Source organism: Mesoplodon bidens (assembly GCF_964165515.1).
Source record: "Mesoplodon bidens genome assembly, chromosome: 3".
NCBI classification, from domain to species: Eukaryota; Metazoa; Chordata; class Mammalia; order Artiodactyla; family Ziphiidae; genus Mesoplodon; species Mesoplodon bidens.
In genome coordinates, this window is record NC_138178.1 from 59,709,162 (window position 1) to 59,722,848 (window position 13,687).

Genomic DNA, 13,687 nt, shown 5'->3' on the forward strand with positions numbered 1-13,687 from the left:
GAGAGGCGCTTGAAGATGACGTTTCCTTTTAGAGGGTAGGAGTGACTGTGGAAGGGAAGGAGAAAGGGGGAAGAGGCTGGAAGCAGGATGGATGGACGCTCAGGCCAGCAGTGGCCCTGGAAAGAAGGCGTGGACAGCCAGCTCCACAGTGGTAGGCAGCAGCATCCTCTCTGAACAAACCTGCAGGGACAGAGGTGGATGAAACAGCCCCCCAAACTACTCACCCTTCTCCTGCTGTCTTTCATCCCAACCCCCATAAACACAAAGGAATGTCAACCTTCCCCCTGCTGGGAGGATTCTGCTCCCACTGGGACAGGAACAAGGATGAATCAGATCCCTGGATCAGAAAATATAATCTGGTCTGTCTCATCAAAGGCAGAGGACAGGTGCACAGGACACAACTCCCACCCCCAGAAAGAGCCACCTCCTTTAGGGTCAGTTCTAAGAGGGATTAGAGAGGGGTGAGGTAAAGAGACTCTGATGCCTCCAGTTCCCTCGACTTCACGGTGTGACTGACTCTAGGCAAGACACTTACCCTTCATCCTCAGTTTCCTCATCTGTAAAATGGGGACAGTTATGATAACTGCTTCATAGGGCTGCTCTGAGGATTAAGTGAAGGGTTTCTAAGGATGGGTTTTGAGCTGAACCTTATGGGGGTGTTTCAGACTTTGACAGGTGCTCTAGGCAGGGAGCAAAGGCCAGGGAGTAGGGGTGGAGACTACAGGGCATTTTTGGGTACTGGTAAAGAAGCTGGAGCATAGCTTCTTGTGGGGGAAACTCATCCTGGAAAGGCAGGCTATGGCTTGATAATGGAAGGCCTTCACAGCTCAGCTAAGGACCCCGGGCTTTATGCTATAAGCAATGGAGAGCTACTGAGGGACGCTGGCATGTAAGAGAGGCCTTCGATGGCCAGAGAAGTGATTTGTCCCAGGCTGCAGGGGATGCCTGGGTTATGTCCCATCTGACCAAATCACACTCAGGAGGAGCCACCTCCTTTAGGTCAGCTCCTTATAGCTGATCCCAACCTCTTTTCTTCTGCCCTTAGACCCTTTCTTTTTCTACCTTGGGCGAGGACTTGACCGCGAAGTGAGATAGACCTGGTCTCAGACACTGGTTCCAGCACTACTAGCTAGGTAACCAGGTAAGACCCCGAACTATACAAACCTCAGTTTCCTCATCTGAAATATGGGGAATGGCTTCTATTTCCCAGGGTTATGAGGGTGAAATGAACTGGTGTACGTGTGTGCTGGGCCCAGCTGGCCCCCGGCAGTTGCTGGCTGGGACCAGGCGTGTCTTCCTCCACCGTGCAGGCAGGACCTTCTGCAGGGGGCTGTTTACTCAGCTGCCGCGGGCAGTTTCCAGATCTAACTGCCCACACTCACTCCCCTGTACGGCTTGAGAGCAGCGAGGGGGAGAACAATCCGTGCCTGGAAACCTCGAGGCCAGGCTTAGGCCTATTGGAAAAATATGAAACAATTATGAACCACGAGGAAACTGATTTTCTCTGTGTGCTTTGGCAGAGAGCAGAAAACCCACCTCGAGCCTGGACTTAAGGTGGGGAGAGGCAAGGAGGAGCCCGCTATGCATGCCAAGGGTCCTGGGGAAAGAACGTAAGTTTTCTGTGGACCTACTGATGTGCTTGGACACCTTCGTCCATGCAACAGCAGTTCATCATGCCTCCTGTGTGCAAGCGCTGATGTAGGAGCAGGGACACAGCTGTGAAAAGACACAGGGTCCCTGCCCAGGGTGGGGTGGGTAGCAGATAAGAGGAAGTGAAAACAAAAGCATAAATCATCTCAGGGATGGATGCTATGACAAAGTAAAGCAGGACAAAGGTGTCGTGGAAGGGGCATATTCAGAAAGGGCTCTGAACAAGGAGAAATGACCTGCCAAAGAGAGAAGAGCATTTCAGGGGGAAGGACCTCTGCAGAACGCTCACCTGTATCCTGTCTGTTCAGCCTCGCCACAAGTCTGTGCTCTGAACATTGTCCCCATAGTACAGGTGAAGAAACTGAGGCTTGGGAAGAGAAAGTGTCTCACCCAAGATCAGGGCAGTGGGAGGATTTGAGCCAGCCCTTCAAAGCCCGCGCTCTTCCCTGCGATCTGGTCCTCCTGTCCTGGACACAGGCCAAGGGACCCAGCATTTCACACTCTTCCCAGGCTCAGTGAGGTGAAAAAGTGAGTATGCCTTTCTCCAGATCCCCTACAGGAATGGCCCATAAGCCCGCAGGGACCCGTAGCCTGGCACACTGCAGTGGCAGTGCCCGAAGGTGCTGCCTCAGGAGCCGAGGTGGTTGATGTCCAGCAGTTCAGAATGTCACCCTAAAAGGTCTTCCCTGGGACTTTCCCTGTGAGCTTGTGCAGCTGGAAGTTAGAGGGGAAAGGCAGCGGTGCCCATGTGCTTGAGCAGCAGAAGCTGGGAAACCTCCCAGCCCCGTCTGCTGAAGGGCTCGCAGGAGACCCTCCAGTGCTCAGTCTCTGTGGTCCGAGAGGGGCAGGAGCACCATGGGACGAGTGAGCTGCCCTCCTCGTTGCAGGAGGTGACAGGCTGAACAGGAGCCCTGTTGGAGCTAATAGCCATCTCCCCTCCCACTCTTCTACAGCCCCCTTCGCGGGGTTAGTCCAGGGTTGTGAGCATGTGCTCCCACGGGGCGGGGAAATGTACAGAGGGCCCTGCAAACCTGTGGGGTTCAAGTTGTGGGTGAGGCGGTGTGTTCCAAGGCCAGGGGTTATGGCCGATTTCTTCGACCTTGTTCACGTACTCACGCAAGGACAGTGGGTCCTATCACACAGTAATTTCATTTAAAAAATCTCTAACATTCTTTATGGTAATGAATGAATCCTAAGGTATAGGTAATAATTACCTCATTCACATACACATTCTCTCATGGGGGTATTTTAAAGTGGATCATCACAGGAGGAGTTTGACACCTAAGTACCTCCATGGACCAGCAGCATGGGCGTCACCCAGAAGCATGTTAGAAAGGCAGACCCTTAAGCCCCTCCTTGGACCTGGAATCAGAGTCTGCACTTTAGCAAGATCCCCAGGTGATTTTTATGCACATATGAAATCTTTAAAAGAAGGTATAATCATGGCTCTCAAAAAACATAAAATGAATCTGGGTCAAAGATTTTTTTAAACTCATTGATTAATGAGGAAACCACTAAGATGTTCTAATCATTTACAGGGGAATGCAAAGAGTAGACACAAATACAGGTCATCACGAACCTGAATTAATTTACAAATAGATGCAAAACTGGCAAAAAGTCCATAGAGCAATAATCAATTGCATTGCATTGCATTGGATATAATTTGCATGTCTATGGACAAGAATTGTTTACATTTCTATCAGTTTTCAACAACTTCCAGGGTTTTAAAATAGCTGAGATAATGAAAGATTGAGAAAAAACAAAAGCCAGAAGTGTACTCTGGACAGGATCCCCAGTAATCCCTGCCTTTCTTTCCCTTCTTTTTCTTCCTCCCTCCCACCCCATCTTAGTCTTTCACAACTTTTTTTGACACACAGTAAAGTTTGATAAGCCCTGTCTTACACCACTTCTGTCTTCTGGCATGCCTGGACACCCATAGTCTCTGCAGATCATGACTAGAGGGAATTTTTGAACAAATCTCAGTGTTTTCAGGGCTCTGCTGGGGAATTAGCAGATGGCCCAGACCAGGCCTCAGGCGTCAAGCACTGGTTCAAATAACAGAGCAGAAATTCAGAGGCCTCCAGGATCTGCGTTGCTGTCTACTGCTGGTGGGGTTACTTTATGTTCTCTAAAATACTTCATTTGGAAAGTTAAAAATGTGTGCACTTGTTAGTTTTAATCTCTACCCTAGGTCTGATAAGTTACACCAGTTGGAAATTCATTTTCAGAGGCAGTGACTCCACGCTACGACTTCTCTGATCAGTATTAAGGTTTTGTTAATTAGTAGAATGAATGTTAAAAAGGGGTTTTCATTGTACATAGGTAATGGAGATACGTGAGTTAGCTAGAGTCTGGTGGCAACGTTTCCAGCCTGAAGGAGATATGAGAATGCAGTGAGTCTGGGAAAGAAAGGCTCCCCAGACTTGGTTCCTAAATGGTCTGTGTGCAGCTACCGACTGGGCAGATTCTTTTCTGGCTGCCTCTGACCAGAAGCATAGCAGACTTTTACTATTACCACCGTTAACTCAGGTGGACTTTCATTGGCGATGCGATCACAACACCTAAAAAGACAGAGACCCAGGTCTTCACTGAGCTCACGGGGGTTGTCTGGCTGTGGGTTACTTGCAGTAACTGCCCATAGGTGGGACTCCGTTTTGCCCATGCCTCATTTTCACTGAGCCTGGTGTTGAGGCCGAGGGATAAGATCTAAGTTCTCACCTACCCCTTAATTGTTTGCTATTAGTATTTACCAAAAAGGACTACTCATTGTGTAACAGCAGAGTGGCTTAGGGGTCTGGAGAATGGAGCAAATAGTTAAGATCCCCATGTCTGGATGGGTCCTCTCTCTTCTGGGGTAGTTCATCACAGAGGTTGAGAAGCAGAACGGCAGCATGCAGGTCTGGGGTTGAATCCTGGCTTCATTCCTCCATGGTCCTGTAACTGAGCTGCTTGTTTATACCCTGCAGGGCACCAGGATTGGGGCTAGGGGCTGTGAACAACTCAGTGGACATGACGGACAGGGGGTTCATAGAAGCAGGGAAGGGGCATGAAACAAAATATCCCAAACATTGTTTTGTAAGTTACCATTATGATAGCACCATGGAAGGAAAGTCTATTGTGCAAAGGAGTGTATAGGGGAAGACCTTTCCTTGTCTGAAGAATTAAAAAGACTTCCCAGAGGAAGCCGAGACTTAAGAATCAGTTGGAGGGGACTTCCCTGGCAGTCCAGTGGTTAAGATGCCACGCTCCCAATTCAGGGGACACAGGTTTGATCCTGGTCTGGGAATTAAGATCCAGCATGCTGCATGGTGTGGCCAAAAATTAAAAAATAAAACAAAACAAAACCCCCCAAATTGGAACCATCTAATTAAAAAAAAAAAAAAAAAAAGAAGAGTGAGTTGGAGGTAAGGGGTGTTAATCAAGCAGAAGAAACAGCAGGGACAAAGGCCCTGAGGTGGGAGGTGTTTGGTCCACTCTAGAGATGCAAAGAAGGCAGTGGCTTCTTTGAGAGCAGTGGCTCTCAATTGTTTGCAGGTTGGCAAACTACGTGGCACACTGCTGAAAATGTGCCTTCCTGAATCTCACTTCCAGAAATTCTAATTCCAAGGGTATGGGGTGGGTGCCTATGGATCTGAATTTTTAAAAAAAATTTTTTTGTGGTATGCGGGCCTCTCACTGTTGTGGCCTCTCCCGTTGCGGAGCACAGGTTCCAGACGCGCAGGCTCAGCGGCCATGGCTCACGGGCCCAGCCGCTCTGCAGCACGGGGGATCTTCCCAGACTGGGGCATGAACCCGTGTCCCCTGCATCGGCAGGCGGACTCTCAACCACTGCCCCACCAGGGAAGCCCTGGATCTGCATTTTTAACAACCACTGCAGGAAATTTCAGAGAATGACATTGCTTTGGACCACACTTTGAGATATATTATATTAGAGCCTTGTGAGAGTGACATGAAATAAAGGCAGGTAATTTCACTTCTCTAGGAGCTTAGTTCAAGTCCGATATGGGGGTTGTAAGATGGCAGGAGGATTAAAGAAGAGAAGCGGCTTCCAGTGCCCAGCACAGAGCCTAGCATGTGGCTGGTGCTCAGCAAATCACTGCACATCTGCTACTGACTTTCTACGGTCAAGCCCATGGAGCTCTGATGCTCTGGAGGAGTGAGCACTGGCTAGGAGTTGAATGATCTATAAGGAGTCAAATGATCTATGCTCCAACCTCAACTGTGTCACTGATGTGTCACCCCACCTTGGCAAGTCCCTCTCTCTCTGAGCCAGTAAACCACAGTTTCACCACCTGCAAAAGAAGGAGTGTGATCAGGTGACACATAGTCCTTACCCAGTCGGCAGCTCAATCACCATCTGCCATCTTGAATTGCTCACTTCTAAGAGCTCAGGCTTCCCTCACCAAATTCAGTGATCCTTGACCTGGCTGCCCATTAGAACCATCAAGAAGGGCTTTAAAAATACCAGTTAGGAGCAGAAGCCAGAAGAACTACAATCCTGCAGCCTGTGGAATGAAAACCACATTCACAGAAAGATAGACAGAATGAAAAGGCAGAGGACTATGTACCAGATGAAGGAACAAGATAAAACCCCAGAAAAACAAGTAAATGAAGTGGAGATAGGCAAACTTCCAGAAAAAGAATTCAGAATAATGATAGTGAAGATGATCCAAGACCTCGGAAAAAGAATGAAGTTGAGAAGATGCAAGAATTGTTTAACAAAGACCTAGAAGAATTAAAGAACAAAGACCTAGAAGAATTAAAGAACAAACAAACAGAGGTGAGCAATACAGTAACTGAAATGAAAAACACACTAGAAGGAATCAATAGCAGAATAACTGAGGCAGGAGAATGGATAAGTGACCTGGAAGACAGAATGGTGGAATTCACTGCCATGGAACAGAATAATGAAAAAAGAATGAAAAGAAATGAAGACAGCCTAAGAGACCTCTGGGACAACATTAAATGCACCAACATTCGCATTATAGGTGTCCCAGAAGGAGAAGAGAGAGAGAAAGGACCAGAGAAAATATTTGAAGAGATTATAGTTGAAAACTTCCCTAACATGGGAAAGGAAATAGCCACCCAAGTCCAGGAAGTGCAGAGAGTTCCAGGCAGGATAAACCCAAGGAGAAACACGCTGAGACACATAGTAATCAAACTGACAAAAATTAAAGACAAAGAAAAATTATTAAAAGCAACAAGGGAAAAACAACAAATAATGTACAAGGGAACTCCCATAAGGTTAACAGCTGATTTCTCAGCAGAAACTCTACAAGCCAGAAGGGAGTGGCACGATGTATTTAAAGTGATGAAAGCGAAGAACCTACAACCAAAATTACTCTACTTGGCGAGGATCTCATTCAGATTCGATGGAGAAATCAAAAGCTTTACAGACAAACAAAAGCTAAGAGAATTCATCACCACCAAACCAGCTCCACAATGAATGCTAAAGGAACTTCTCTAAGTGGGAAACACAAGAGAAGAAAAGGACCTACAAAAACAAACCCCAAACAATTAAGAAAATGGTAATAGGAACATACATATCGGTAATTACCTTAAATGTGAATGGATTAAAGGCTCCAACCAAAAGACACAGGCTCGCTGAATGGATACAAAAACAAGACCCATGTATACGCTGTCTATAAGAGACCCACTTCAGACCTAGGGACACATACAGACTGAAAGTGAGGGGATGGAAAAAGATATTCCATGCAAATGGAAATGAAAAGAAAGCTGGAGTAGCAATACTCATATCAGATAAAATAGACTTTAAAATAAAGACTGTTACAAGAGATAAGGAAGGACACTACATAATGATCAAGGGATCAATCCAAGAAGAAGACATAACAATTATAAATATATATGCATCCAAAATAGGAGCACCTCAATACTAAGGCAAATGCTAACAGCTATAAAAGAGGAAACTGACAGTAACACAATAATAGTGGGGGACTTTAACACCTCACTTACACCAGTGGACAGATCATCAGACAGGAAATTAATAAGGAAACACAAGCTTTAAATGACACAACAGACCAGATAGACTTAATTGATATTTATAGGACACTCCATCCAAAATCAACAGATTACACTTTCCTCTCAAGTGCACGTGGAACATTCTCCAGGATAGATCACATCTTTGGTCACAAATCAAGCACCTCAGTATATTTAAGAAAATTGAAATCATACTAAGCATCTTTTCTGAACACAACTCTATGAGATTAGAAATAAATTACCGGGGCAAAAAAAAAAAATACCAGTTAGAGATTTCCCTGGCGGTCCAGTGGTTAGGACTCCATGCTTCCAATGCAGGAGGCACGGGTTCGATCCCTGGTTGGGGTAAGATCACGCATATGGCACAGCACAGCCAGAAACAACAACAACAACATAAAAAAATAAAAATACCAATTAACTCAGAATCTCTTGGGGATGACCTCCAGGCACTGGTAACTTTTCGGCTCCCCACAGCAAATCCAGTGAGAACCAGTGATCTAATTCCTTGAGTTCCCCTTTTTTCCAGAAGAGTTAAAACAAAGGGGCCTCAGAGGAAACACTCTCTTCCCCGCTTCTGGTCTAAAGCCTCAGGGAGCAGCCCAGCCAGTAAGAGCCTTAGATATTATCCAGCACCCACCCCCAAACTCTGTTTTTCTAAAATAATTTTTGATAATAATTTTTAAGAATCTTGCCTGAGTAAAAATGCACATTGTTTAAACAAAATCAAATAATACAGAATGGCTTTTCACCTACCCCTGCCATCCCCAAAGGTCACCGTATTTGGTTTAATCAACTTTACTGAGGCATAATTTACATACCATTAAATGCACACATTTAAACTGTATGGTTGGATGAATTTTGACAAATGTATTTTGCCTTCCCTTCACCCCACTTCCCACCAACTCCCATGAGACAACACTTTAAATAGTTTTCATTTTACTTTCTCTGGTAGTTTCCCTATGTCAGGCGTTTATACTGATACTTTTTGATTTATCTATTTTAGATAAGGTGACATATCATTAACCCTCAACCAGCAGACTGTTGAAAGCAAAAAGGAACAGAACTAATAAGCCCACAGGACAACAGGTGTAAAACAGGACTGTCCTAGGCCAATCGGTATCTGGTCGAGCGAATGTTCTCCATTTATGCCTAGCCTTGATGGATGAGGAGTGGATTTGTGTAACCCATCACTAGCTCTCTTCCTCTTCCCAAGTGTTGCTAATTCTGTCCCTATTTTAGTTTGTCTGTTGCTTAACTTTGTAAGTTTAACTAATATTTGTAACACCCTACTGCTAGGCCCATTTTGTAAGGAAATCCCTATTTTCCCCTCCATTTCTGTTCTCTTCTACCTCCCAGTTTCTTATCTCTTTTGTCTTTGTGTTTATTTTGTCAAGGTTGATAGCATCTGCTTCTATTTTGTAGTCATTATTAAGCTGTTCCTATTTTGTCTATAAAAACCCCAAAGCCCAGTGTTTACATTATGTTGATGATGTGACTTTGTTTCCTGTGAGCCTACAGTGTATATTGTGAATGATCATAGCTTCTCCATGTTTACACTGTGATTATCCCTGGGGCTCTCACAGGAAAATGCTTCCAACATCAACATTAAATGAATTTTTCTTCCTTACTCTCTACCAATTCTTCTAAATCATGTCAAAATTTAGTTTCCTTCATACTTGAGTCATTGATTTTGGGTTGGATTTTTTTCTTCCTCCCTACCTATTGGTGTTTCCTACTGTTTTGTTTCAGTAGGAGAAATACATGTCACTTCACCATGTTCCTAAAAATCTTCCAGCCTCCTTTTATATATCACTTGGAATCTACTCCTTTCTTCATTCTGATTTTATTCTATCTGGGTCCCTGAGTCTCTCCTCTTACTTGTTCTGAGGATTTCCTGGGTTGGCTGTCTACCAGTCATCCTGGAATTCTTTTACGTTAGATCACTGGATTAATTCTACCAGTTTTTATCCTTCACAATGTCCAAGTTGCTTTGCTGGAATACATGTTCAGACGACTTCTCAGAAAGGCAGCATGGGAGGTAATTTCTGAGTCTTTGAATATCTGAAAATGTATTTTTTGTCTTCACTCTCGACTGATAGTTTAGCTGGGTACTGAATTCCAGGTTCAAAGCCATTTATACCTAGCACTTAGAGAGGGAATATTAGCAAAAAGGTTAAAAACTCAGTCTCTGGCATGAGACAACCAGGGTCAAATATTAACTTTACCATCTACTGGATCCAGCAAGTCAGTTAACCTCTCTGTGCCTCAGTTTTCTCATCCAGAAACAGAGATAAAAATAGTGTTAACTTATGGAGTTGTGACGAAGATTAAATTAATTTATGTAGGTAACGTGCTTAAAATAGTGCCTGCACATAGTAAGCATTGATAGTAAGCTGCTATTCTTCTGTCTTCTACTGCAGCTGATGAGGATTACGATATCAGTCTGATCCTGCTTCATTGTCAGTCAGAGAACCAGATGTTCTGATTTTTTGTAAGTCAATGTTCTGGTTTCTGCAGAAATGTTCAGTATTTTTTCTAATCTTTGATATTTTTCAATTGCTCAGTTCCATGGCTGCTTGGCATTCTCTCAGGCCTTTCAGTGTAAAGACTCAGTGTCCCTTTTTGTTTCTGGGGATTTTGTAAGTGTTATTATTTCTATGAAAAATTTCTCTCCTCCATCCATCTTTTCTTATTCTGGAACTCCTACTGGTAGTTGGATGTTGAACACTTGGAATTGATCCTGTTTGAATATTTTTTTCTCTCTGATATTTTAGGCCATTTGCTCAATGTTCCGGAGATTTTCTTGACTTTGTATTTCAACCTTTCCATTGATTTTTACAACTTTTGCAATACTAATTTTAATTTCCAGAGTTCTTTCTTATTCACTGATTGTTTCTTTTCCATGGCACCTTGTTCTGACTTTTGGAACTCCACTCCCTCAGCTTTTCCATCAGCCTCATGGTCACCTCAGAGATATCTTTGTGGAATTCTTGGGCATTTGGAAACATAGTTTAAAACTCTCTGTCATATGCATATGATCAATAAACTTTCTTTGAGCACATGACCAGTGCTAGGCACTGAGCTGGGTGCTGTGGACATTACAAAGAGGACATTATGAAGTTATGGTCCCAGTCCTCAAGAGCCCAATTGTTGCAGAGACAAATATGGAAATAAATAATGACAGTACGACAGGGGCACAAGAGATCCTCCCGGAGGAAGGAAAAACAAACAGCCTTCTGGAGATCAAGGAAGACCTCACAAGGGAGGTGGCACTTGAGTGCCTCTTAAGGGATAATTAGGTTTCCAGACAGAGAAGAAGTAAAAGAGCATCCCAGGCAGAGGACACAGCTGGGCAAGGTTAGGGAGGCTGAGGGAACATGCGAGGGAGAACCCATATATCTAGAGCTGAGGTTGTGAGGCTGGCAGGCACCAATGAAGACCTTGTGTGCCTTCAAGGGGGTCTGGAATGGGCACTTTGGGCAGTAGAAAGTCATCAGAGGGGCATTAGCAAAAGAGTGGCATGGATGGTATAGTGTGTTAAAAGGTCCCTCTGGAAGTTCTGGGGTAGGTGGATTGGAGGGCATCTCCTCATCCGAGAGCTCTCAGACAATCTCCCCCCAACTCCCACCCAACACTAACTTCCCCAGCACTGAGGAATATTCCTTATCCGTCCTCAGTGAAAGTCTTCTAAGTGCCCCCCTGGCAAGGTCTGAACTCCACATACACACTATACTTTAGTATTATCACTGCTGCTAGTAACAGTTAGAGTCCCTTATGAACACAGGTTGTTTTCAGATGACAGTGTTCTTACATCTATCACCTCACCTGACTTCTCCAGTGGTTCTCTAGGAAGGAAGTCACATTCTTTCTCTGACTTTTCAGAAACACTCTGAGGTAGGTACTATAATTATCCCCATTTTACAGATGAGGAAGTGGAGGCACAGAGGGATAAAGAAACTTGCGCAAGATCCCAGCACTCATAAGAAGGAGAGCTAAGATGTGAGCCCAGAAAGCCAGGCTGGAGTCTGTGTGATTACCCACCACACACACCCTGTCGCTTTGCTCTTCGGCATTTTCCTCCACACCTAGGAAAGATCTGGGCACGTAGTAGGTCCTCAGTGAAATGCACTGAAAAGGAGGCTGGAGGATGGAGAACAATGCAGGCAATGATTAAACGGGCACCTACTTATGCTAAGCATGTAACAGGGTTGGTTACAGGCTGGTTACATGTTGGTTACCTGCCAATCGGGTTGGTCTTGCTTTATCTCCATTTTATAAGGACCCTACAGCAAGGAGGTGGCCAGAACCTGGACTCAGACAAGGCTGTTGAATGTCTTAACTCCCAGGTCTGACCCTCCCCTCTGATCTCTCCAAATGCCCCTGGAGGTGTATGTCTATAGGGGACACCCCGAAGGCATCCTGGACCCACCCCTTCCTCCCATTGTCTTGGTCTTGACTGCCCATGTGGGCATCGGGTTCCTTGGGGTCATTCTCTCCTTCCGTTTAGCCCACCCTCTACAAGCGTGGCACGGACCCAGCGTGCTGGCTGCCCCCTAGGATGGTACATGGGAAAGACTCAGGTGTTGCCTTGGCCAGAACGACTGTTCACTATCAGGAACCACTGTTCTTGCTGTGACTGAAGTTTGCTTCCCAGGAATGGGGCGGCCGCTGCACAAGGAAGGGTCCGGGCCTGGGTGGGAAGATCTGGTGGAGCCCCAGCGCATCACTGGCTGGTTGTGTAAACGGCTGCCTGAGGCCTCACGTGGAGAAAAATTGGGAGACAGAAGAGGTGGGAAGGGAGCCCACAGCTCTGGGCCCCAACAGGAAGCCCAGCAGGCACATTCAGATGGAAACCAGCTATAATTGGGTGGTACCTCTGGGGGCCACTTGCAGGGTGGCTGGCTCAGTGGTGAGAGGCCCGTGGCAGGAAGATGAAGTGGTGATGAGGTGACGGACAGGAGGCCTTGCAGGCGGGTAGATGGGTGCGTGGTCACAGTGCGTGCTTCATCAGCTACTGACTGAGGACTTGCGTAACTTTCCTTTCCTGTCTCAGCCGGTAGCTAGGTTTAAAATAAATTCCAGGACATCAAGCTCAGATTTCCAAACCGGCATCCCCAGGCCCCAGGCAGACGTCTGGCACAAGGGTGTGATGAGCAAAGTTCATCTCTGGCAGCCTTACCTTCTGTGCGCCCCTCCCCTCCCTCAGAGCTCTCACCACTAAGATCTCGGGCATTTCCTCATATTCCCCCAGGAGCCTCTGTCCCAGCAAATCCCAGTCCTTCTGGGCCCTGCTCCCAGCTGCCAGCTTTAGGTCTGATCAGCATCTTACTCCAAAGCAGCACAGGGCTGGGGGAGCAGCAGCCATGGAAGGGCCATGTATAGAGCAGAACTGATGTGTCAAAGCTCGTGGCTTAAGGTGTTACCATCCCCAAAGAGATCTGGGGAGCCCGGAGGGCAGCACCACAAGGAATGAGTCCAATCACCTAACGGTGGGACATCCAGCAGCTGGGCCATCTCTGCAGGAAAAGACTCAGAACACAAAGCATGCCTGTCCATGAGAGTGGGTCCCAGAGGTAGAGAATTCCAGAGCCGGGAAGAGCCTGCAGGCTGTCCCGTCTCACTCCTTCCTCTTTTACAGATCTGGGAACCAAGGCTAGGGGAAGTGAGGTGACTTGCTCTCTCTCACACAGCTAGGAAGCTGCCGAGAAACTGAGCCAACACCCAATTTCCTGAGGTGTGGCCCTGCCCCTCCACGGCCAGCAAACTGCTGAGCAGGGGCGGCTTTCCCCAGGCGGGGAACCACCAAGAATTCCACGCAGGCCACACCCGGATTCCTGGCTGCCGCCTGCCCCAGCCAGCTCCACCTCAGCCCCGACCTGGTGGCCTTGGCCGCTTCCCTGCCATCTCCACTTGGAGCTGAGCGGTCTGGGTCTCCAGTGATTCCAGACACAACAAGGGCTGAGCAGTTCCACTCTGGCTTGCCGGGAGGGTTTGCAGCCAAGCCGTGCTCCTCCAGGGGCAGAGGGCTCACCTGGGATGG